Below are 24,728 nucleotides of genomic sequence, written 5' to 3'. Positions count from 1 at the left end.
TTTTAAGTAATAGTCCGAATCAATATTGCCGCACAAACTATACATGTAATTAATGTCATGGTAGCTCAGTTGTAAGCTGAACAACTGGTTCAACCTACTGATGCAACTCACCACTCGGTAAAAGTTAGAGGGGAGTTGGTCGAGACACAAACCGTAAAATATAAGTGTACCTATGACGAGGGGGTCAATGGGGAACCTAATCCCACCCTCAAGAATTTCTATTAAGGCCTAGAAAACTGTATTTGCACTATGGCGCCTTTGGATGTCGATATCACCCTCGTGACAGTAGGCAATATCAACATCCTCAGGGACATTGTAGGCAACCCTAAAGGTAGCCAAGGAGGCTTCCGAGGAAAGGAGATGAGAATAACCCATTTTCTAAGGTAAGATTCCTAGGACTATGATTACGATAGAACAGAAAGAAATAGAACAAATAGAGGGAAAGGGAATAGGAACTTACTGAGGGCTCTAAAGAGGAAGGATGTTCTGGGCTAGAAGACGAACGCATAGAGTGTATGCTCGGCAGAGTGAAAGTTTGGAAAATGAAGAATGCAAAAGTGAAGGAGACACTGAAATGGCTATTTATAGAGGCCGAAGGGGGAAATAAATGGCATATAATAATTGGGGAGTGGGAAACCCTATGAATCCTTGCCTTAACTGCCACACGTGCGCCGCATCGATTCACAAATTGTCAAGCAATGATGACGGTTGAACCAACAGTTAGACGTAACGCGCCTTTTGAGGGCGCATTAATGGGTTTCTCAACAGTCCGATATTCACCCATTGAGCTTCTTGGATAGCTATTGCCTCTTGGATTCCTTGATTTGTTCCTGAGAGCCAGGCACGAAGGCACGAATCAAGGGGGGCTAATGTACGGCACTGTGATACCCAGGCCCAGTTGGGCCTTGGACCGTGACTCAATAGTGTGGCCCATGGAATCAACCACATTCTACCTAAAGCTTGAGCCTGAGCCCACAAAAGTCACAATCCCAGGCCTTATATTGTTTAGAAGCCTAAGGAGTAGATAATCTCAATTAGCACGCACCCTGTTCCGCTGCCTGGGCTTTGCTCAACGAATCACATCATAAGCAAGTGGAAAGGCACTAGAGGGATACCATTTCTTGTATGCACGGTAGTGCCTTGGGGAATATCGCTGCCGAGCGTATCTACTGAAGTGGGAACCATTTCCAAAGCAAATCTCACCACACCCCACTCCCACCTAAATGCCCACTTATGATTAATGACATTGGACCTCCTATTGCACTAACCTTGGAAATAATCATAGTCTCTCCACTAATTTTGAGCTATAAATATGAGAAGCTGAAGGAGGAAAGGGGGTTGGAAAAAGCTTGCAAAGAAACAGAGAGAATAGAGTGAGGTGAGTTATCCAGGGTGAAGAGGGAGGCAATTTCGTTGAGTCTCTGTGTCGAGAATGACCCAAAGTAGGAAACTCAAGCCCACAATACAAATGGATTGTGAGCCTGAGTGAGGCCCAACCCATTAGCCTCGCTTTTGGCGCGCACACCTACTTTTTCAAAAATTGTCATGTTGCTGCATGGCACTTGCACCCACACCCACACCCACACCCACACCCAAACCCGAATCCGCACCGTGCTTCCTAGAAATATAGGTAGGAACAGGGACGGAATAGCCTTAGGGCTGAGGAAGGCCATTACCCCCCCCCCCCACCCCCCCAAGCCTTTGAAAAAAAAATCTTATAGAATATATATTTACACAAAAAAGTTACTTTGAGCTCTAAAATTTATATACTTGGCCCCCTTCCCCAAAAAATTGACAAGATGACCCATAAATCTCAAAAATAGATAACAAGAAAAATCTTTTTTTTTTTTTTAAACACATACCCAGATAATAAGAAAAATCTTTGGACAAATCATAAATATGGTCTAAGCAAAAACAATTAACAACAAATCAATTACAAATCCTAGCAAAACAAATAAAAAAAAAAAAAAAAAACCAATAACTTTTACCTAATTTCTCCCTCTCATTTGAGAGCTCTATGCCTCTCTCAAATGATTCCACCTCATAGACACAGAGACAACTCTCATATTGTTTATTGCCTTATCTAGACACGAGTTAATCACCAATAACTTGGATCAGTTGGTGTCTTTAACTCATTAGTGGAAAAAAATTATCTATTTTTTGAATGGTAGATTTTTTTATTATATATTTTTAATGTTTTATTAACTTTGGGACACACTTGGCATGCATTTGTGACTTAACTAAATTAATGTAATGATGGGAAAAGCTTTATTATTTACTTAGTTAAAGACTCAAAGTTACCGTCCATTATCATGTGATTGTTTAATAGATCTGTTTTAATATTTTTTCTTTACTATTTTTTCAAACTTGCAATTTTTCAAAGGAAAAATTCTCAACCTTACCAAGACACCAATAATTGTCTTACCCTTTTTTACACTGAATATTAATGCATGATATTATTAACCATTATTTTGGCTGTTTTATTAATATAATGCTGGACATAGATTTGAACTTTTAACTATAGTTTTTTGTATTTTTTTTAAGAATCTTTTAACTATACATATAGCATTATGAAGTTCTTAGTTATAGAAGTATGTGAAAAGAGTAGATAATTATTATTATTTTTTAATTTATAATGTTGATAGAATAAAGAATCGGACTAATCTTGGTCAGACCTTGAAGTATTAGGACATGCCAATTGACTTACAAAACTCTTGATTATAAATTGTCATTTGTGATTTTTTTTTTCAAAATAAAAAATACAAATAATTAAAAAATTAATGCTAATAATGCATTGTTGTCAACCTCTAGTATTTATATTTCGGTTTTTTAAAATTTTTGAACAAATAACTTTGACCCCCCTAAGTTTGAATTCTGGTTCTATCCCTGATAAACTGCTTTTAATATTTGGTAGAAAAATGGTGTTCTTATCACACTTGAGCCTCCCGCTCAGTCATAACTATTAATTCTGTGTCATTTGATTGTGAATAGCAAATTGCGATCAAATATTTTGTGGCTAGCTAGCCTCCCAAGTTTCCTGGCAAAAGACTTTTTCTTTGTTATTGACTTACTGCTACGTTGGGTTAAGACTTACAAAGCTTATTGCTCATGGTACGGTACAATTTCGTTGACTTGCTTTTCTATGCTCGCTATTTACTTCTTGATAAGCTTTCCTCTAATTGCTATTTTCTTCTTTCTTGATCAAAGTAACATCCCCATCATTTTCATTAATAAAGAAATGAAATTACAATATTTGAATATTGAACTATGTGATTTTGATATTTGAACTACTTGATTTTGATTTTCATGAATGGTACGCTACAATATTTGAATATTTCACTTGCAACTTGGCCTAAGTCAAGAATGACTCGTGAAATCCAGCCTGTCAAAGGCTCTTCAAATTCCAGGACATGCTTCTCGCGTGGCCTGTTTCACAAGTTAGCACTCGTGAGCTAGTTGTGAAATCCTCATTTTCATAGAATCTTTACCAAACTCTCACACACAAGCCTTACATTAAATCCCACAAAAATGCAGGGAAATGATTGAACATAATTAAAATCAAATTTGACACAGAATTAAAGCCAATAAAAAACATAGTTGTAAAATCACAATTTACAAAACTCTTGATTATAAATTGTCAATTGTGATTTTTTTTTTCAAAATAAAAAATACAAATAATTAAAAAATTAATACTAATAATGCATTGTTGACAATCTCTAATATTGATATTTCAATTTTTTAAAATCTTTGAAGAAAGAAATTTGACTACCCCTAAGTTTGAATCCTGGTTCCGTCCCTAGGTAGGAAAAAAAAAGTAGTTTGACTTCTTCTTCTTCTTTTATATTTATTTATTTATTTATTGAGAAGAAGCAAATTTGATTTAGTTATATATAAAAAGTGGGGTAAAAAAAAGAAAAAGAAAATTGTTATAAGCTAAAATTTAACAAAAAAAAATTAGATAAATTAGTTTGAATGCTCTAACCCATTCATATTATATATTATATGATTAATTTATTATTATAAAAATGATTGCGTACTGCATACAGCATAGCATTACATTGAGGTCGCAACTTGCATGAATTTTCGTATTGTCTCTAGACGTTGACATCGCTTAGAAGCAATTAAACAATTTATTTTGTAATGTACTTTCTTAACATCACAAGTCAAAAATATCATCTTCCATGATGCCTCGTAATAGTTGCTTGGATTTGACCATCAGAAGCCAACTTTCCCTGTAATTTAATTTGTTCGATTGAAGCAGTCAAGTCTATACCGAAGCTGTCTCTCTATTTCCAAGACCCCGGGAAAGATACTGAAAAACATTCTATTCCGACTTTTTGAATGATGTTAAAAATAGCCAGCCTTCGATTTCGTTAGTCGTTTTCTATCAATGACTATCATACACGGTTACGCAAATTGAATAGTATCCAACCACGTCCATAAATAAAAGTTTCTGTAATTAAGATTTAAGAGACTTTTGTTTCTGTGTTCTTTTATTTTCTTTTTGGGTGAACATAATTATCAAATTCTCAGAATGGCTCTCCCTTTCATTACCGGTAAAACAGTCATAAAATTTTGCCTCCTCTTTCTCATACTAATCTCCTTTCTTCTCTCACTCTCTCATGGAGGTGAAGCTGCTAATACGACTAACGAAGTTACAAATATCGGTGCCATCATTGATGTCAGTTCCCGAATCGGGAAAGAAGAGAAAATAGCTGTGGAAATTGCAGCTGAAAACTTCAACAACCACCATTCAAAGAGTCAGAAGCTGTCTCTCTATTTCCAGGACCCCGGGAAAGATCCCCTTCAAGTTGTTTCTGCTGGTCAGTTATTTTCTTAGTAGTCACATGCCCACACATTGCGAGTGATAATTTTTTTATGATGGTCTCATTAAATATTTTATTAATACTATAATTTTAGTTATTAGTCATTAGTTTTTTTATTAGTTTTTAAGTTAATAAAAACCTTAAATTTACTTTTTTTTTTTTTTTTTTTTTTTTTTTTTTACACAGACATATAGTGAATCTTTACACATACCTTTAAGAAAACTCTATATATTCCACTTTTTTTTATGGGTAAAATTATAAACTATTACTCTATAATGATAGTGGCTAATTAATTTTATATATTTTTTTAGCGATCTCATATATTTACTAACTGATAATTTACATAACGAAGACGATAAATGAGAGGTAACATTGTTCATTAGTTTTTCGAAAATAATAGTGTATGAAATTTTTATATATATATATATATATATATATATTATAAATAAGGTTAAATGAAATGTCAAAAAATGGATTATTAAATTTTCTAACTTTATTTCTTTTGTAATTTCTACTAGAGAACATCTCTTTTTTAGTTATGATTAATATGATTTCCATAATTAGAGTTTGATTAGTTTTAAATTTGAATTTTGTACTATGATTGTATTTAATTGTTGATTGTTGATTCAATTTTTTAAGTGAATTTAACGGTTTATGTTACTACATTGTAAAGTTTTTAATGTTCTCCACACGATAATTTCTACTTTATTTTTTACTTCTCCTTACAACCTCTTTATTTTCCAATCAACGATTACTAATTGACGTTTTTTTTTTTTTTTTTTTTTTATATTTTTTATCTTTATCTACTCTTTATTATTTTGTTTGGTTTTTTTCTATACCATCTCTCTCTCTGTCTCTCTCTCTCTCTCTCTCTCTCTCGCTCTGTCTCTCTCTCTCTCTCTCTCCATTGGCAACCTATCGTTTTCCAAAGTTTGATGATGATTCTATGACATTAAATATGTATTATTAGTTTTTTTTTTTTAATTTACTGCTTCTAACATGATTTGTTTTGTATTTCATTCTTCCTTTGATGCATTGGGTGTGAGAATGGGTGTTTCCCTAGCATTACTCCACTAAATGTGGACAATTTTATTTATTTAATTTAGGCAAAATATTATATTTTAAAAATTTTAAAATAAAAAAAGAGTGGAAATATAAATAATTTAATGATATATATGGGGGATGTGGCTGAATTTAAATGTTAAATAAAATGATATGAGAAAAAAAAATAAAAATAAAATACATAACAACAAACGCTAACTTATCCAAATAATTCTATGTAATATAATAATAGTACATTCTTATATACTATTTTTAATTATTTATAATGCAATATGATAATATTTAACAATCAAAGTCATAAAAAATAAAAAATAAAAAATAAACTTAAAACACAAAACTAAATCCCATCAACCAAAATAGTGTTCTAAAGAATACAAAACTGTATCAAGCTAACATAGAGATGCAAGAAAAACAAAAATAAAAATCCACCAAAAAATTGAGGGAGAAAGAATGGGAAATAATCAATTTTTTGTGAGAGAAAATTATGTAAAAAATGGAAGAGTGAATGACAAATTTATACTAAGAGGATGATAATAAAAAGAAACAAAATAAAGGAAGATAAAAGGAAAGAGGAAGAGTGATATCAAGGTAAAATGTTTAGAGAGATGAAAAGGTAAAGAGTAGGAGAAAGGTTGGAGAAAGTGTAAATGTTTAAAAAAAAAATGAGTACAATTTGATGAGCACAATTTTCTTTTATTTGAATTTAAGTAAAATATATATATATATATATATATATATAACAAAAGGAGAGAGAGAAAATATAAATAATTTAATGATAAGGAGGATGTGGTTGAATTTCAATAATGAGTAAAATAGAAGAGAAGGAAAAAAAATTAAAAGATATAACAATAAACACTAAAGTATCCAAATTATGCTATGTAATGGAATACTATTTTATTTTTATCTACTATCTTTAATTTTTTATAATGTAATCAGATAAAATTTAACAATCAAAGTGCAAAATAATAATAATAATAATAACTTAAAACACAAAACTAAATCGTATCAACCTAAATTAGAGTTCTTAAAAACACAAAAATTTATCAACCTAAAGCGGAGATGCAATAAAAAATAAAAATCCACCAAAATATTGAGAGAGAGAGAGAGAGAGAGAGAGAGAGAGAGAGAGAGAACCTTTTTGTGAGAGAAAACTATGCAAAGAATGGGAAAAAGTGACAAATTTATAGTAAGAGGGAAAAGATAAAAAGAGACAAATAAAGGAAGATGAAGGAAAATATGAATAAGTAGAGGGTAGTGGGGAGATGAAAAGTTAAGGAAAGAAGAAATGTTGAAGAAAGTGCAAATATTTAAAAAATAAGTGAATGTAAAAAAAATTGTAGGAAAACTGGAAATAAAAAAGAGATATATATAGATGTTAAAATCAACAAAGATGAATATGTAAAGTCAATAATCTATTTATATATTTTTTTGTAAAAAAAAGAATAAATAACAAATAATAATTATGTAGCGAATGACGTGGCGATGAGGTGGCGTAATAGGAGCTCAGCAGCAATAAATGCCACACTTTAGCTTTTAGTAATACTAGTCGCAAACTCGCACATTGTGCGTGATAATTTTTTAAATAAAATACTATTTTAGTCTCTAAACTTTATAAAGAGTTTTAAAAAAAAAAAAAAATAGCTTTATCATATTTTTCATAATCTTGTCTATAACATTTTTTACCATTATCATATATTTATTGGTTGATGATTTGCATAACATAGACATTAAATAAGAGGTAGAACTATTGATTAAATTTTTTTTAAGTCATGGTGTATGAAGATTATGATTATATATATATATATATATATATAATTTCCCTAGTTGGAGTTTGATTAGTTTTAAGTTTAAATTTTGTATTATTATATTTAATTGTTGATTTTATTACACTATAAAGTTTTCAATGTCCTCTGTATAACCATCTATATTTTATTTCTTACTCCTCTTGACCACATTTTTATTTTCCAAATAATGGTCATTAATAGACGTTTGATTTCATTTCTTTTTTTCTTCTTTCATTTATTCTTTATTACTTTGTATGTTCCTTTGCTAGTTGTAAATTTTATGGTTATCAATAAGAAATAGATATCATGGATGGTTTAAATAGTTATAGATGTAATTACGTTAGTGGTATGTCAAAAGGCTTTTTTTTTTTTTTTTTTTCCTTTTGAATTTTCAAGGAAATATGAAAGAAATTTCTCTAGTTTGGTCTCAATCAATTAAGATATCTATAATATATTAATGGAAGTAATAATGAGCCTTAAATTTTTTTTGATAGGCCAAACAACGAATTGACCCCTTGTGATGAATTAATTGATTAATTAGCCAAGTTTATTAATTAATCAAATTAACATGCAAACGCATGGTAGCACAAACAAATCACCAATTAAACTAAGTACAGTAGAAAATAAATTGACACGATGATTTGTTTATAAATGGGGAAAACCTACACAGTAAAAACCCCACCGGGTGATTTTAAGGTCACCACTCTTGAGAATCCACTATTATCATAACAAGCGGTTACAAGTAAAGGAATCCTAGTATCTTATACCAACCTATAGTTGAACCTTTACCTCAATACCTAATTGGACTTTTTCTGTAGTGACAATCTCTCCTTGTAATGCACAACTCCTAGTACGTGACTAACCAATTGTGCGGATCCCAATATGCGACTTCAATCACCAACTAGAGAAAGTTGTTGACTGCAAAGTTCTTCAGTTCATCTAGATGATGAAGATCAAGAAGATGCTTGATCACAAAACCCTACGGTGTACAAACACAGCAACTTCTTCACAAGAAAGATGAACTAGGACAAATTCTGTCTTCGGTCACAATTTGTTTGAACAAACTTTGCTCAATACTTTTGCAACTTGTGTCCACTTTGACGGCCCTTAAAATAATCCTTTTATATGTCTAGGATTGTGAGAAAAGAAAGCCCAAACACATAATCACGGATTAGAGTCAAAACAGAACTGAAATTCTATTTTTCATAAACCTCGACAGATACCCTATCTGTCGAGTTGCTGTCAAGCCACGGGGCTGAACAGCTCTTCACTTCAAGCTCGATAGATGGCTAGTTGTTGAGCTTTAATGACAGACACTTTTTAGACTTGAATCTTGGATAGACTTGCATGACTTCAACACGTGATCTTGAAACAATATTTCTTGAAATATTGTACACATCCTAGATCTACCCAAATACAAGTAAAGTGCATTTTGTCAAAGGATTAGCCAATTACATAAAATAGTGACATATGTTCCTAACAAGTGAACCACATATGTCCTAACAATCTCCCCATTTGGCAATTCATGACAAAACCACAACAAACGAATGAGATATGAGAGAAGTCATAAATCACTCAAGTCATATTCACTTGTTGAATACAATAAAATCTATCCTAACACAAACTCTTGAAACACTTTGCAAGATGAGAGTCTATGGCAAAAAAGACTTTGACAACCTGTATTTCTGAAACACTTTAAACAAAATTCATCAAGGCATCTTTGTGTGAAATAGAAACAATAGATTGCATACAAGTAATAAGAACAATGTGTATAAAGAAAGAAAAGAAACGACACATGCAAGGGTAGGTGAAAGAAAAACATAAATCAACATATAAAGAAAATAAGTACAATGTATGTCAATAATGGTCACAAGACCCATGTACAAGAAATAAATGTATCTAAAGTAGAGAAAAGAAAAAGATACAAGTAGTCCTCATTACATCCCTCAAATATCAACACTCCCCCTAACAAAATGGTCTTATACTAACTCTCCCCCAAGTATGACTACTCTCATAGACCAAAACTACTCCCTCTTTTTGTCACAAGTGACAAAGGGTAAAAGTCTCAAGTTGACATCTCATCTGTACCAGAAGAGCTAGCATTTCCATCATCATCATTAGCATCACTCTTATCTGCAGGGGTCACAGGAGTGGAAGGCATGGTGTAACCACCCATCTCAGCTTGGTGTCAAGCAATGTGGCCAACATGGGTGTTCACCTTACACAACTCATCACCCCAAGTGTCACTCTACTCATAGAAGAGGAGGGAGCGGATGTGGATGGAGTAGAAGAAGTGGGAAGAGCTGCCGTACCGGACCGCCTCGATCAACACTGCGCCTCGCTCCGTTTAACAGTAGCATAGTCAATGGCACACATCAGGGGAAGTGGTCGGAAAAGGGAAAAGGAATAGAAAAATGGCATAAAATCCACGTGATAGTTGAAGGGAAAATGAGCTTATCACGGGTAGCCGTATCCCTATGATGGGTGTCTCTAAGGGCCATAAGGATTGAGTTGTTCAACCCTTCTCTGATCAATGGTTTTACTCCTACTTGGACAAGACCAATGTGGAGGAATTTATGATCTTTTTCCATGTGGGCTTTCATGGCTGCAGGGGATAACAAGTAGCATGTTTCATACTCCTTGTTGATGCTGTAGATTTGTTATATAGATCCCGATGCCCTTGCAGATTGCTAGAGAGGTTACTTCAATAATGAGATTATAGATGTCACCAGCGAGCTATGGCAGAATTATCATTTTGTTGGAAATACTGGCAGAATTTCAGTATTCACCACCAGGCCATACTCTGTAGCCCTCTATCTACCTGTATCCCTATACATATCTATAATAGAAAGAATAAAATGTCAAGGAAAATCTATAGTGAGATGCTCAAGAAGTGAAAGCAAAAATCGAGTACGAGACTTTATGATAGAGTTATAGTGAGAGAGTGGGTGCAAAACAAAAGTCATCACTATGTTCATGAACCTAGAACCTTTAGCAAAGGTCAAACATGGTGTAAACTTACGATTACCTTAATTAGAAGGGCACTTGTAGAAAGCAAAAATCATCTCGTCTTTGGACACAGTCCTCAGACGCTCACATCTAGGGTAGTCAAAATGCTTCTACCCTCGAGACATGGAGCACATCGGATACCAACTCCGGTGTGACAACAATGCACATACCTCAAACGCGAGTATGAAAGAGAGGTACTGAAGAATCAAGTCCATGCATGTTGGAGTAAAACTCCTAGATCAGCATAGATGGATAAGTAACTGGGACATCACACAGTGACTCCCAACCTCGACTATGAATGACATCGGGTAGGTCAGTGTTGGCAAAGTCCAACAAAATGACTTAGCGTTCCGAATGAACATCTTGTCGAGAAAAGTTCTCAGAGAAGTCCTTTTGAGCATCCTCATCACGGAATCGAATAGAAAAGCGGGTAGGATCAGAAGACGAAGATACCTTGGAACGAAAAGGGTTCCGAGACGGAGCAAACTTACGTTTTAGTGCCATGACACACTAACGTAAACTAGAGAGAGAGAAGGGAAGAAAGAAACACTCAAAAAAGCTCCAAAATAGTTCAAATATATTGAATGTAAAGGACGTATGCATGAAAATGCATGAGCATGTGACATGCAACAGTAATATCATCATAGGCTCAACCTAATCCAAACCTACCAACACACAAACAGTCACACATCTAAATGCATAAAACTATAGTTATAATGCACATGGAATTCAATGCATGAAGATTTTAAGATCAAATTTTCAAAACCCATCCCAAAAATTTCACAAAAACCTCTAATTTTGAAAAAACCCCAAAAATTGCAAAAATCCCAAAAACTTAGGTTTCAAATAATGAAATGCATGAAAAATGAGGGATTAGAGACTTACCAAGTAAGGAAAAACTTGATTAAGCTCTAAAAATGCTTGAGGAAGAGGTTTAAGGGAGAGAGGAGAGTGTTTGGGAGATGAACAGCCACGGACAGATCGAAAGAGATCGAGGAAATGAAGTCTGGATCACACAAGAATCTATTTATAAATCCTCAGTAAATCTCGATAGATAGAGGTGTCGAAAGGTATTGAGATAGGTGTTGAGCTTTAAAAGCTTCGACGGATGCATCTATCGAGAGGTGTCCACAACAAAGTGAGCTTGATGGATCGAGGAGCTATCAAGGAGACAGGAGATTTCTTGATCAATCCACCTAGTTATCAAGAGGTGTCGAGATTGCGATAGAAAAACAACTAAAGAGCTCGATAGATAAGCCAGGTGTCGAGAGTTGTCAATGAAGTGTCGATATTACTTAAAAACAGTTTTTCAAGAAGGGAAAAACACAAATATGAATGCAATCAAGCATGCAACACAACTAAGGATCCAAATAACATTTTAACCTCTCAAAAACATCTCTCAACAATAAAAATGTTAAGCACATTGATCCCAAAATACACACACACACACTAAACAAGTCTAACCAATTTTATTTCAAAAAGAAGTCAAGACAGTTTAGTGAGCATACATTAACACATGTAAACCTTGTGATGACCAAATCACATTGTACCTACACATGTATCAAAAGTAGCAAAGAATATTGCGTGTTATGTGTGAAAAATATCGCAAGATTGCATAAGTGTATACATGTTATGACGATTTTAGATATGAGAAAATCACTTTAACTCACACACAATCATAATTGTTTGATGGGGATTATCACTTTCGAGGTACATCCTATGACTCCCATGTCTCCTAGAATACACGCTTGCAATTATATTTAAAAGCATTTTTGACCTTTTTGCTTTTTATTTTTCTTTGCATATTTTTCTTTTAAGCAAATCATGCATGGGCATATAAAAGATAAAAAAGAAATACCCAATGGTTCCAATTTTGCTATGCCTAAGCATACAAATGTCATTGACATTGCACTTTTGCTATACCGAAGCATACAGATGTCATTTCATGATTGGTGGGCAACAGTGGTGAGATGGTTATTTATGCCTTTCTCTTAGGATTTTCTAGTCCTTCTCGTCAAAAAGAGTGATACGAGTGTTAAGTACAAAAGATTACTTAATCTTACTTATCACAAACAAGAGCCACAAAACTCACTTGCTTAGTCGTGCATAGAGATGCTCATCTAAGCTACAAAAGATACAAAATTTTGAAAATTTTGTTTCAATGGCCATTCAAGGTACACAAGTACCAATGTACATAAACACACACTATTTTTGTATTTTTTAGTTTTTTTTAATATTTTTATATGAAAAACAAAATAAAAATAAACTAAAAATAAACAAACAAAAACATGTTAAGCAATGCAAAGCATAAAACTAGACTGACTCAAAACATAAAAAGCAAAATACACAAGTAATGAAAACAAAAACAAAAGGGGAGAGAGAGAAGAAGTGATAGAATCACTTGGAGCCCTTTTCCTTTCATACCTAGGAAGAACCTTTTCGTCTAGCAAACCCTTGATCTGGTGGTGAAGGGGAAGAATTGAAACCGTTCAAATTCGAAAGGAACATGAGAGTTTTGAGAAGATCTCCAAGAGGAGCAAACGAGGAGGGAAACTGATTCTGGTTTCCCGATGTGGTCATGCCGTTGCTCTATTGAGTGGCTAGCCACTTATAGCAATTAGGTTGAGTATGACCGGCTGCTCCACAGTGATGACAGAGATGCTGCTTCTTCTGTTTAGGCTTTTGAGAGTTAGCCTTCTTAGCCCTAAGGTTTTTAACTTCTTTCTTATCCTGCTTAGAGGGTGCTCCTAATATAGATTTACCCTTGTCTATGTTCTCACTAGCTAAATCAGTTTTGACATTAGTGTTCTCAATTTCACCATTATTAGCAGGAGGAACGAAAATAATAGAACTAGTAGAAGTAATACTAGGAGAAGAGAAATCATACCCTAAACCGATTTGATCGGAAGTAGATTTGTGAAGACTGAGCATTTCATCGAGTTTAGCACTTGAACTTAGAACAGTTCTGCCTCAAGCTTCTTGATCTTCTCAGCCAAGAAGTTATTCTCAAACTTCAGTGCTCCAATAGTCTGATTGGACTCATCAAATTTTGTGGAAAGCTCTTCACACTCAAGCTCCACATCACTGTGCTTCACATCACTGTGCTTCTTGGTGGTCAACCTATACAACTTCTCATGCTTTTCTAAGACCTTGTACAACTTTGCATAGGCTGTGTGAATGCATCTTGTTCATCCATCTTCTCAAACTTGGACTCCACCAATTCCTCTTCTTCATCCACATCTTCAACAATCCCTTCAGTAGGATTGACAATGGCAGTGAAGGCATTCAGGATTCCGTCATCCTTATTGTCGGAATCATCCTTAGGCTTGGTGTCGCTTAAGGTAGCAGCAAGCGCCTTATTCTTCCCAATGCTCTTGAGATATGTAGGACACTCCTGTTTCATATGACCGAAGCCTTGGCACCCAAAGCACTTAGGTCCTACAGGAACAGTGTACTGATCGCTATCCCTAGCATCCTTCTTCCTTTTGTCTTAGCTCTTAAACTAAGAAGAACTGGATTTCCTACGGTCCTTGTCGAAGCCCTTCCCATTGGCATTCTTCATGAACTTCTTGAATTGCCTGGTGATATAGGACTTCATCTTAGATTCCTCATCATCTGAAGGCTCATCAGTGTCATTGCTCTTGGCCTTCAATGTTGTGCTCTTGCCCTTACCTAACTTGCCAATTCTTGTTAACCCTAGCTCGTAGGTCTGTAGATTACCAACCAGCTTTGTCAAAGGGATCTTGTCAATATCCTTTGATTCTTTGATTGCCGTAATCTTTGCATGGAATCTCTCGAGTAGAGATCTAAGCACTTTTCTCATAATATTGGGTTTAGAAATGGTTTCCCCAAGATTGAAAGCTGAGTTCACTATGTCCTTGAGCTTGGCATAGAACTCATCGAACGACTCATCCTCCTTCATCTTGATTTCTTCAAAGATTGTAGTGAACCTTTGAAGCTTTGAATTTTTGACAGCCTTGGTTCCCTCATAGGTTGTCTGGAGAATGGTCACATGAACTCCTCTTTTGTGACAACCTTTTTTTTTTTTTTTGGTCAAAACAACTTAAGAATATTAAGACTTAAGTTAACACATGTGGTAATTGTAAAACACGTAGTGATATGAAAAATAAAAAGATTTAAATATTTTAAAAAAACATTTTTAGTAGATTGTAATATAAAACATTTTTTTCTCAATATTTTATATAACTTTTCCCATAAGATCAATATTGTTGGCATCCTTTAAAGATGATACATAATATTTTTTTAGAAGAAGAAGAAGAAGCAGAGACAATGCTAACAAATAATATAAAATTATTAAGTTTGCGTGATTTAAATTTGTGGCAAACAAATATTAATGTATCTATCATAAAAGTTTTTATCTAAATGATATACAGTAGGTCATATTATTTTAGACTTTATTCAAAAAGTTCATTCTCGATAGTCTTTTAAGTCTACAAATTGCTCAATCTATGGGCCTAGACATATTCAAAGTATGCTATCTAAATTATAAATTATATGACCCTTTATCACACAAATATATTGATTCCCCCAATGTATGGTAAAGGAAGGCAAGTTTGTGTCTAGCCATTTTCTTGATTTGTGCTGCATAAATTAATAGTATGGAAGATGTGACTAGATTTAAATGTTGAATAAAATAAGATGAGAGGAAAAAAGAGTAAAAATAAAATATATAGCAATAAACATCAAATTATCCAAGTCATTTTAATTATTTAATATAATAACATTTTATTATTATATACTATATGTATAATGCAGTAGGATAATATTTAATCAAAGAGAATATAAAAGATAACAACTTAAAACACAAAACTAAATTACATCAACCCAAAGTAGAATTCTAATTAACACAAAAATTCATCAACCTAAAGAATTGATGCAATAAAAATAAAAATAAAAATAAAAATCAAACAAAAAATGAAAAACAAATTGAGAGAGAGAGAGAGAGAAGTAACATTTTTTGTGTGAGAAAACTATGCATAGAATGAAAAAGAAAATGTCAAATTTATAGTAAGATGTTGAGAATAAAAAGAGTCAAAATAAAGGAAGATAAAAAGGTAGAGAAAGAATGATATTAAGATAAAAAGTAGTGGGGAGATGAAGAGATAAAAGGGAGGGAGAGTATTGGAAAATTAATAATAAAAATAATTGTTAAAAGATATTTTAATTTTTAAATAATGGAGTTTTTAAGTCACCTTAAATGAGAAAATGTTTAAAATGTATTTATAAGAAAAATTGGAAACAAAAAATGATGACGTGACTGCTGATGTGGCTCAACGTGAGCGTAGCAACATTAAATGCTACGCTTCAGCTTTTAATAATAATATATAGATATAGATTAGGATGATTATGTTAGATTCTTGATTTGATATTAATTATATTGTTTCTTAACTCTTTTTTTGGTTCAGCTGATGAGCTTATTAAAGAAAAGAAAGTGCAAGTGATTGTTGGCATGAACAAGTGGGAGGAAGCAGCAATAGTAGCTGCTATTGGAAACAAAGAAAATGTTCCGGTTCTTTCATTTGCAGCTCCTGCTATAACCTCACGAATTTTGCAACATCGTTGGCCTTTCTTGATTCAAATGGCTAACAATGATTCTGCTCAGATTGAATGCATTGCAGAAATTGTTCGGGCCTATAACTGGAGAAGGGTTATAGCAATATATGAAGATGATGCATATGGTAGTGACTCAGGGATGTTAGGTCTTCTATTTGAGGCTCTTCAGGAGGTTGATTCAGAGATTGAGTACCAATTGGTTCTTCCACCGGTTTCTTCTCTCCCTAATGCAGGGAGGTTTGTTCTTGATGAGCTTTTGAAACTACACTTAACAACACAATCTCGGGTTTTTATCGTTCTTCAGTCATCAATACCAATGGTATCTCATTTGTTCAGAGAAGCTAAGAAAGTAGGACTTGTAGGGAGAGAGTCAGCTTGGATAATTCCCGAGAGTGTTGCAAGTGTACTGGACTCTGTTAACAACTCTGTTATTTCCTCTATGGAAGGTGCTTTAGGAATCAAGACCTACTGTTCTAATAGTAGTAATTCTTATAAAGATTTCTATGGCCAGTTCACAAAAATCTTTGAAACCAAGTATCCCGAGGAACATAATCACGAACCTGGAATTTATGCTCTAAGAGCATATGATAGCATTATGACAATTTCACAAGCCATAGAGAGAACGATTAGTAACTCAATTAGCCAAAAGATGATTTTTGAAAATATACTATCAAGTAATTTCTCTGGTTTAAGTGGCCAAATACATTTTGAAGCAGGAAAGCTGCTGCAAACTCCTATATTGAGGATAGTAAACGTTGTAAAGAAGGGATATGAAGAACTAGACTTTTGGACGCCAGAGTCTGGATTCTCAGAAACTGTTGAGATGAAAAATTGTACAGAGAAAATTGCAGGTCTAGTAACTTGGCCAGGATATCCACTTCAAGGATATCAAGTTCCAAAGGGTTGGGCAATGCCTACAGAACAAAATCCATTGAAAATTGGGGTTCCAGGTAGAACTTCATTTCAGAAGTTTGTAAAGGTTGACTACAGTGGGAACCTAGATAATTCCAAATTTGATGGTTGGTGCATTGAGGTTTTCAATGAGGTGCATAAAAATTTGCCTTATCCTCTGCCCTATAAATTCATACCCTTGAATGGCACCTATGAGGATTTGGTTGATTGCGTTTACAACAAGGTAACAACTCTAGATTTACCATTCAGTTTCTTGAACCTCTTCGTTAATTTTCATGCGTTTCGTACTTTTTTTTTTTTTTTTTTTTTTGAGAATGTTGCGTTTCATACTTGCATGGCACCAAACAAACTCCCACATTAATTTCTCAAATTGTTATATGTTCACTTATATTTATGGACTTACCAAAAAATTTCCTCATTGTTTCTACACACCTAGCAAAAAGTTCCTTTGGATATACATTATTTAGTATAATGAAATTCAATTCAATAGACCAACAAATTTGAATAGAAATCCTCTGCCTCCCTTTAGGTGTTGCACTTTATGTTTTACGAAACACAGTATATCATGTGTCCTGACTTATTTATTTATTTTTTTTAACTTTGATTATTTTATAAAAAAAGAAAAAGAGACATGTGGCAGGTTGTAATTGATATAATATAAAGTGGAACACTATCCAACACTGGTTGCTTTCAAGAGCAAGTAATTAAGCAATAAATATAAATTCTCTCCTTCAAGAGCAAGTAATTAAGCAATAAATGTAAATTCTCTCCAGTCTTGATCTTACATAGAAGAGAGACTACAAGTCAAATTTTCTATAGGTCAAGTTTCTACATGCTACCATGAAAAGAAAAATGAGTATTGCCTATTGAGGAGATAAATTCATACAGAATTTTCTTCTTATGGTTTCTCATAACTTTCAAACTTCTCATTTCTAACATGCACTTCAAGAAAACTGCCAGTTTGACTTCAGAAAGCGAAAGCCCTTGGAAGAGCAGTGAATCTATATATAAAATAAGTTGTGTATAACCTGCACTTTTTTCATTTTTTTTTTTCTCCATTATGAACTAGTTTCTGATAAAGACTACGCTTGTTTTGTACGGACCATAAACCATGGAAGACATTTGACGCTGTTGTTGGGGATTTGACAATATTAGCCAACCGTACAAAATATGTGGAATTTACTCAGCCATATGCCGAGTCAGCGTTGTCCATGGTAGTTCCTGAAGGACCTGAAGGATCAGCATGGATGTTCTTGAAGCCTCTCACGTGGAAATTGTGGTTGATGACCGGTGTTTTGATTTACACAATGCTTATAGTTTGGTTCTTGGAGCATCAATATAATCCAGAATTTAATGGCCCATTGAAGAATCAGATTGGTACCACACTTTGGTTCACATTCTCCACTCTGTTCTTTGCTCACAGTAAGTACCAATGTCTATAATCTGTTTTATTTAGTTATTTTAATTTTTTATGGACACCAATGTTTGTGATTATGATAAGTACTCTGTGATGCCTGGCAATTAGCACAAGTTAAAGATCAAGTCTCCCACACTGTTTATGGAGTCTAATTAGCTTCAAGGTTGCCTCATTGTATCCACCCTAATAACTTATGGCTGTCTTGGTTGTAAAGTAATATAATTGGTTTACCATGGCACAAATCCTTCTCTTATTTCTGTACGTGTAATTAGTTAATTTTGAGAAACCTAGCACTTAGTAATTAGAGGGAGATAAAGTGGTAGGATTATGTTCTAATATCTGAAAGGTTGCAGGTCATATATGACTGGAAAATATTCTTGTGTGTGAAATAGAAACTTTCATTTGATGCAAGATTTTTTTTACAACATAATGCCAATATTAAAAATGGATTAACCCTTGTAGGATCAATTAGGTTCATCTTATAATGAAATTGCTTTCTAATCAATATGAGCCCCCAGAGAAAAGACTAAACACAGCCAAGATGAGATTTCTAATGAATGGAATCCATTAATTTGCAGGGGAGAGAGTTTATAGCAACCTCACTCGAGTGGTGGTGGTAGTTTGGCTTTTTGTTGTGTTGATCCTAACCTCAAGCTACACTGCTAATCTGTCTTCAATGCTCACTGTGCAAAGACTGCAACCAGTTAGAGATATCGAGTGGCTGAAGAGCAGCAATGCACCAATTGGTTGTGATGGTGATTCATTTGTAATGACTTACCTGCAGGAAGTGCTTAAGTTAACGAACATCGTTCAAGTTACAACTGAATATGATTATGAAGAGCATTTCAGGAACAAAAGCATAACTGCAGCCTTTTTTGAACTTCCATATGAGAAAGTTTTCATCAACAAGTATTGCAAGGGATTCACTACCTTCACAGAGACCTATAGATTTGGAGGTTTTGGCTTTGTAAGTAATAACTACTCCTATATGCTCTCTTTCCTCCACACACAAAAAATAAAATAAAAATAAAACTCCTTATAGCCTTTCAGTTTCCACATAACTTCAAGTTGATCATTCCAAATAAAGCTCAATCTTGAATTTTTCCAGAAAAGAAACAGAAGCATATTACATATTAGCACTGGCCATCACAGAATTGATTTCAAAATTTTCATGCGTTTTTTAGATTATTTCAGGTATTTATAAACTCTTTGCAGAAAATTTGAATTCCAGACAGTTTGAATATGGAAAGAAACAATTTTGTTCATCATGGTGACTAAAACTAGCGGTGACTAAAAATAGTTCTTCATTTCAAAGAAGTCTTCATTTATTTTCAGACATTGGTTCTAAACACATAAATCCTCAATAAATATTGATTAAATTAAATTTTCCCTTACATGCTATGATTTTTGTTTTAGTAATTCCATTCCAAATGTGTTAGCATACTCGTCATCTGAATTGTGTCAATTTCATGCTTTAGGTTAAATATTATCAATTTCATGTTGTTTAAAATTTTAAATGACGTGGCATGCTATACTTTGTAAGAAACTAAAATTTTAACAATGAAATAGACTCTTTATTTCAAGTGAAATTGAGAGGATAGTCTTTTTATCTAATCACTTCTAAATTCTAATTACTCTCCATCCAGGTATTTCCGAAGGGCTCACCAATAACGAAGGATTTTTCAAAAGCCATACTAAAACTATCAGAAGATGGTAGCCTAACAGATCTAGAAAAACAATGGTTGAATTCCTCATCTGAGTGTTCAACAGACAAAACATTCGGTAATACAGATCCTTTGAGCATCCAGAGCTTCTGGGGTCTCTTCCTTATATCCGCTGCCACTTGTACTATTTGTTTACTCCTATCATTTATTCAATTACTAAAGAATTATCAACATCATCAAGAGCCAAACAAAGCGAATGCAACTCCTAGCCCTATAAGAGTTTGGAAAAAGGCAGTCAGACTATACAAAATACTTTTATAATGGAGAGATCATTACTCCACCGAGAGCTTCAAGTTCATCTACGCCAGACTTACATAGTTGGACTTCTTTAGGATGGGAAGACATGAACACTATCGACATTCCTGACAATATTACTCAGGCCTCCCCACCTTCAGAAATTGAAATGTCATAGATGATAGAACTCCTTGTTGAATGCACAAAGTGGGATAGGTAGGTTATAGATGAATATTTTTAATGAGCCCAAATGTTGTAATATTTACTTCTAATTAGTTGCAAACCCGCGCATTGCGCATGATAATTTTTTTAGGATGGTCTCATTAAATATTTTATTAATACTATAATTTTAGTTATTAACCATTGGTTTTTCATTAGTTTTTAAGTTAATAAAAACCTTGATACCACAACTGTCACGCCCCAAACCCGGTACCTAGATTTGTGACCATGACCGACATGCTAATATCAAGCCTAAACCTGATATTAACAAGAACCAACTTAACTTTTTGAAAACCTTTACAAAAGCTTTCCTCTTTCTTTTCATTTTTGTTTCTTTACTTAAATGATATAACCTTTCACTTGACATTCAGAGCATCTATATTGTACTCAAAATATAATATAATCCACCAATCATTTAATTTCCACACTTTCACATAATACATCTCTTAATACTTTAAGGTATACACTTTCATTAGATCCTAAAATAAACAATACTACAAATCTAAACATCATTTTGCTAATTTAGGATCTATACATATAAAACTGAAACTAGCTCCTTCCAAACTTGACTAAGGCTCCCTCTGCTCCAAAATAAAACCTGCTAACTGAAAGAGTGGAAGGGGTGAGCTACACAGCTCAGTAAAGGTAAGATATATGAGAATTCAATAAGGATGCATGTAAATCAAATCATTTCATTCTATAAATATTCAAATAGGAGAACATTTTTTCATGCATAGTATTTTATACTATTCATAATAGTAGCTTACACGCTCTTCATAGAAAATAATTGTTCTCCTTTTTCTTATCAAGTAAATATTACCGAACCTTTCGGATTAAACTTCTTTCATTTCCTACAAAGTCGCCATATATATATTCTCATTACAAAATAATTAATTTAACTTAAATCAGTTAATCGCTAGAAACATCTTGACTAATAAGAAAACTTTTCTTTATAAACTTCTTTTCATAAAATACCATATCTTTCATGGTCATAAAACTTAACATTTCATAAAAACAGATATCTGATAACTTTTAAACGTAAACTTGTATTTTCATCAGAAGTTTTATCATTATAGTACAACAAAACTTCAGAAACTTTTATCTTTAATAAACAACTTTCTTTTCATCAGAAACTTCTTATTTTCATGAGAACTTTTAACTTTTCATAATGGATTTAAACAAAATAATTCTCTCATGATTAATAACATAATATAGCTGTTCATATCATATTGGTTAGTCCATGTCTGATAAGTTGTACAGAGAAGGCCTCATCACATTTGGGTGCCCTCGTGTGTATGATAGTGTCCCGTTTGGGAGGCCTGATGGCACATCCCCTCCAGGTTTTGTTCCTCCCCGCCGTCCGTACACATTGGGGAGAAGGCCTTAGTCAGATTAGAGTTACGGGCAACCCCATTTCCTCTACTTTAAATGGCCTAGAGTTACGGGCAGCCCCATTTCCTCTACTTTAAATGGCCAAACAGATAACATTTTTCCATGGAAAACCAATAATTAACCCCTACTGGCTGAGTTCAAATTATCAGAGGACATAACCCGAAAACATTTCATACTTTTACATCATACTGAAACTTCTTATTTTGCATAACATTTCATAATAATAACATTTCCATTCTTTTCATTAAACATCATGTTCGTGGAATCAATAATAGTTTCAATATGCTTAAATCATATACATAAGTTTTTCGAAAGCTCACGAACATAACTTTGTCAAAATAATGATTACATGCAATATCTCTAATCAAAAACATTTTAATGCATAATATATTTTAAAATAACCTCATGACTTACCAAATGCTCATTTAACTTATCCCTTACCTGAAAGCAGAGGAACCGAGAGCCTAAAGTCGAAGGAGCTTAGACTTGGATATTGGTAACACCTAAACCATAAATCAAAGCTTATTACTATCCATAATTTCCTTGTCGTAAACTTCACATTCAACTCAAAGCCTATCTCTTAGAATCAAGGAAGTCCTAATCCCACCTGAAAGAGGTTCCCACAAATACAAAATACATTCATCAAACAGCATGATGTAATAATTATAGAGAAACCAATTCATAAAATTTATATATTATTCTAACATACCAAAGGATGAGCATATTAAATTATAGCTCAAAACATTCACCCTAACTTTAGAATTAAATCCTCAAAGTTAGGCATGTCCCTTACTGTTTACTGTTCTATTCCAACAGCATATGCCCCATTTGTAAAATACAAACGGGCTGTCCAAACACATCCAATTGTCATGAAATTTTATATAATTACTCCCCTGTATGTTCATTATAAACCCTAAAAATTTCGGAGTCAAAGAATAAAACCATGATTTACTAAAAATCACACAAGACAGCATACTCCAATCTGCCCTGACAGAATTTCATGTAACTTATAAATTAAACCATTATTTTTATACTAATCCAAATGTTGTGAGACCAATTCAATAACAACCACAAGTGTCTTAGGTTTCATAGGAATTATCCCTAGCATCCAAATTCACTATATACAATTTAATACATAATTTAACATGCATGAACACAGAATCTGTCACAGTGACAGCTTTGCAACGTTTTATCGTAAATTCATAAACAATTATCAAACGATGGTATTTTCATATGGGGATATGCTGCTGGAATAGAACAGTAAACAGTAAGGGACATGCCTAACTTTTTTAAATGCGTAAAATTATAGACTACTACTCCATAATAATAGTGGCTAATTAATTAATTATATATATATATATATATATATTTTAGTGATCTCATTTCTAACGCTTCTTACCATCATCATATATTTACTAACTGATGATTTGCATAACAGAGACAATAATGAGAGGTAGCATTGTTCATTATATTTTTGAAAGTAATAGTGTATGAAAATTATATATATATATATATATATATATAAATTATAAATTATAAATTATAAATAAGGTTAAATGAAATGTCAAAAAATGGATTTTTAAATTTTCTAACTTTATTTCTTATGTAATTTCTACTACTATCAGAGAACATCTCTTTTTTAGTTATGATTAATACCATAGTTAGAGTTTGATTAGTTTTAAATTTAAATTTAGTACTATGATTGTATTTAATTGTTGATTGTTGATTTAATTTTTTAAGTGAATTTAACGGTTTATGTTAATACACTGTAAAATTTTTAATGTTCTCCACACTGTAATCTCTATTTTATTTTTTTACTTCTCCTTACAACCTCTTTGTTTTCCAATCAACGATTACTAATAGACATTTGGTTTTTTTCTTTATCTACTCTTTATTAGTTTGTATTGCGTTTCTTTCTCTCTCTCTCTCTCTCTCTCTCTCTCTCTCTCTCTTGGCAACCTATCGTTTTCCAAAAAATTTGATGATGATTCTATGACATTAAATATGCATTATTAGTTTTTTTTTTTTTTTTAATTTAGTGTTTTTAACTTGATTTGTTTTTTATTTCATTCTTCCTTTGATGCATTAGGTATGAGAATGTGTGTTTCCCTAGCATTACTCCACTTAATGTGGACAATTTTTTTTATTTAATTTAGGCAAAATATTATATTTTAAATTTTTTAAAAATAAAAAGGAGTGGAAATATAAATAATTTAATGATATATATGGGGGATGTGGCTGAATTTAAATGTTAAATAAAATGATATGAGAAAAAAAATACATAACAATAAACACTAACTTGTCCAAATAATTCTATGTAATATAATAATAGTACATTCTTATATACTATTTTTAATTATTTATAATGCAATATGATAATATTTAACAATCAAAGTCATTAAAAAAAAAAAAAAACTTAAAACACAAAACTAAATCCCATCAACCAAAATAGAATTCTAAAGAATGCAAAACTCTATCAAGCTAAAATAGAGATGCATGAAAAAAAAAATAAAAAAAAAAAAAATTGAGGGAGAAAGAGTGGGAAATAACCACTTTTTTGTGAGAGAAAATTATG

General features: G+C 32.9%; 1 long non-coding RNA gene and 1 pseudogene across 1 annotated transcript; one reads left to right on the top strand and one right to left on the bottom strand.

The window, feature by feature from the left end:
• Positions 1-4,466: 4,466 nt before the first annotated feature.
• Positions 4,467-20,902, top strand: LOC126726104 (glutamate receptor 2.4-like; annotated as a pseudogene).
• Positions 20,903-21,156: 254 nt separating this feature from the next.
• LOC126726120 (uncharacterized) lies at positions 21,157-23,388 on the bottom strand. The gene is made up of 2 exons (XR_007655710.1): positions 22,595-23,388; positions 21,157-21,366 (listed from the first exon to the last, which is right to left on the bottom strand). It is a non-coding gene; the product is annotated as an uncharacterized LOC126726120 (long non-coding RNA).
• Positions 23,389-24,728: the final 1,340 nt, after the last annotated feature.

This window comes from Quercus robur, chromosome 5 (assembly GCF_932294415.1).
Source record: "Quercus robur chromosome 5, dhQueRobu3.1, whole genome shotgun sequence".
In the NCBI taxonomy this organism is placed as follows: Eukaryota; Viridiplantae; Streptophyta; class Magnoliopsida; order Fagales; family Fagaceae; genus Quercus; species Quercus robur.
The sequence above is the reverse complement of the archived record's forward strand: the minus strand, read 5'-3'. Positions and strand labels throughout refer to the sequence as shown.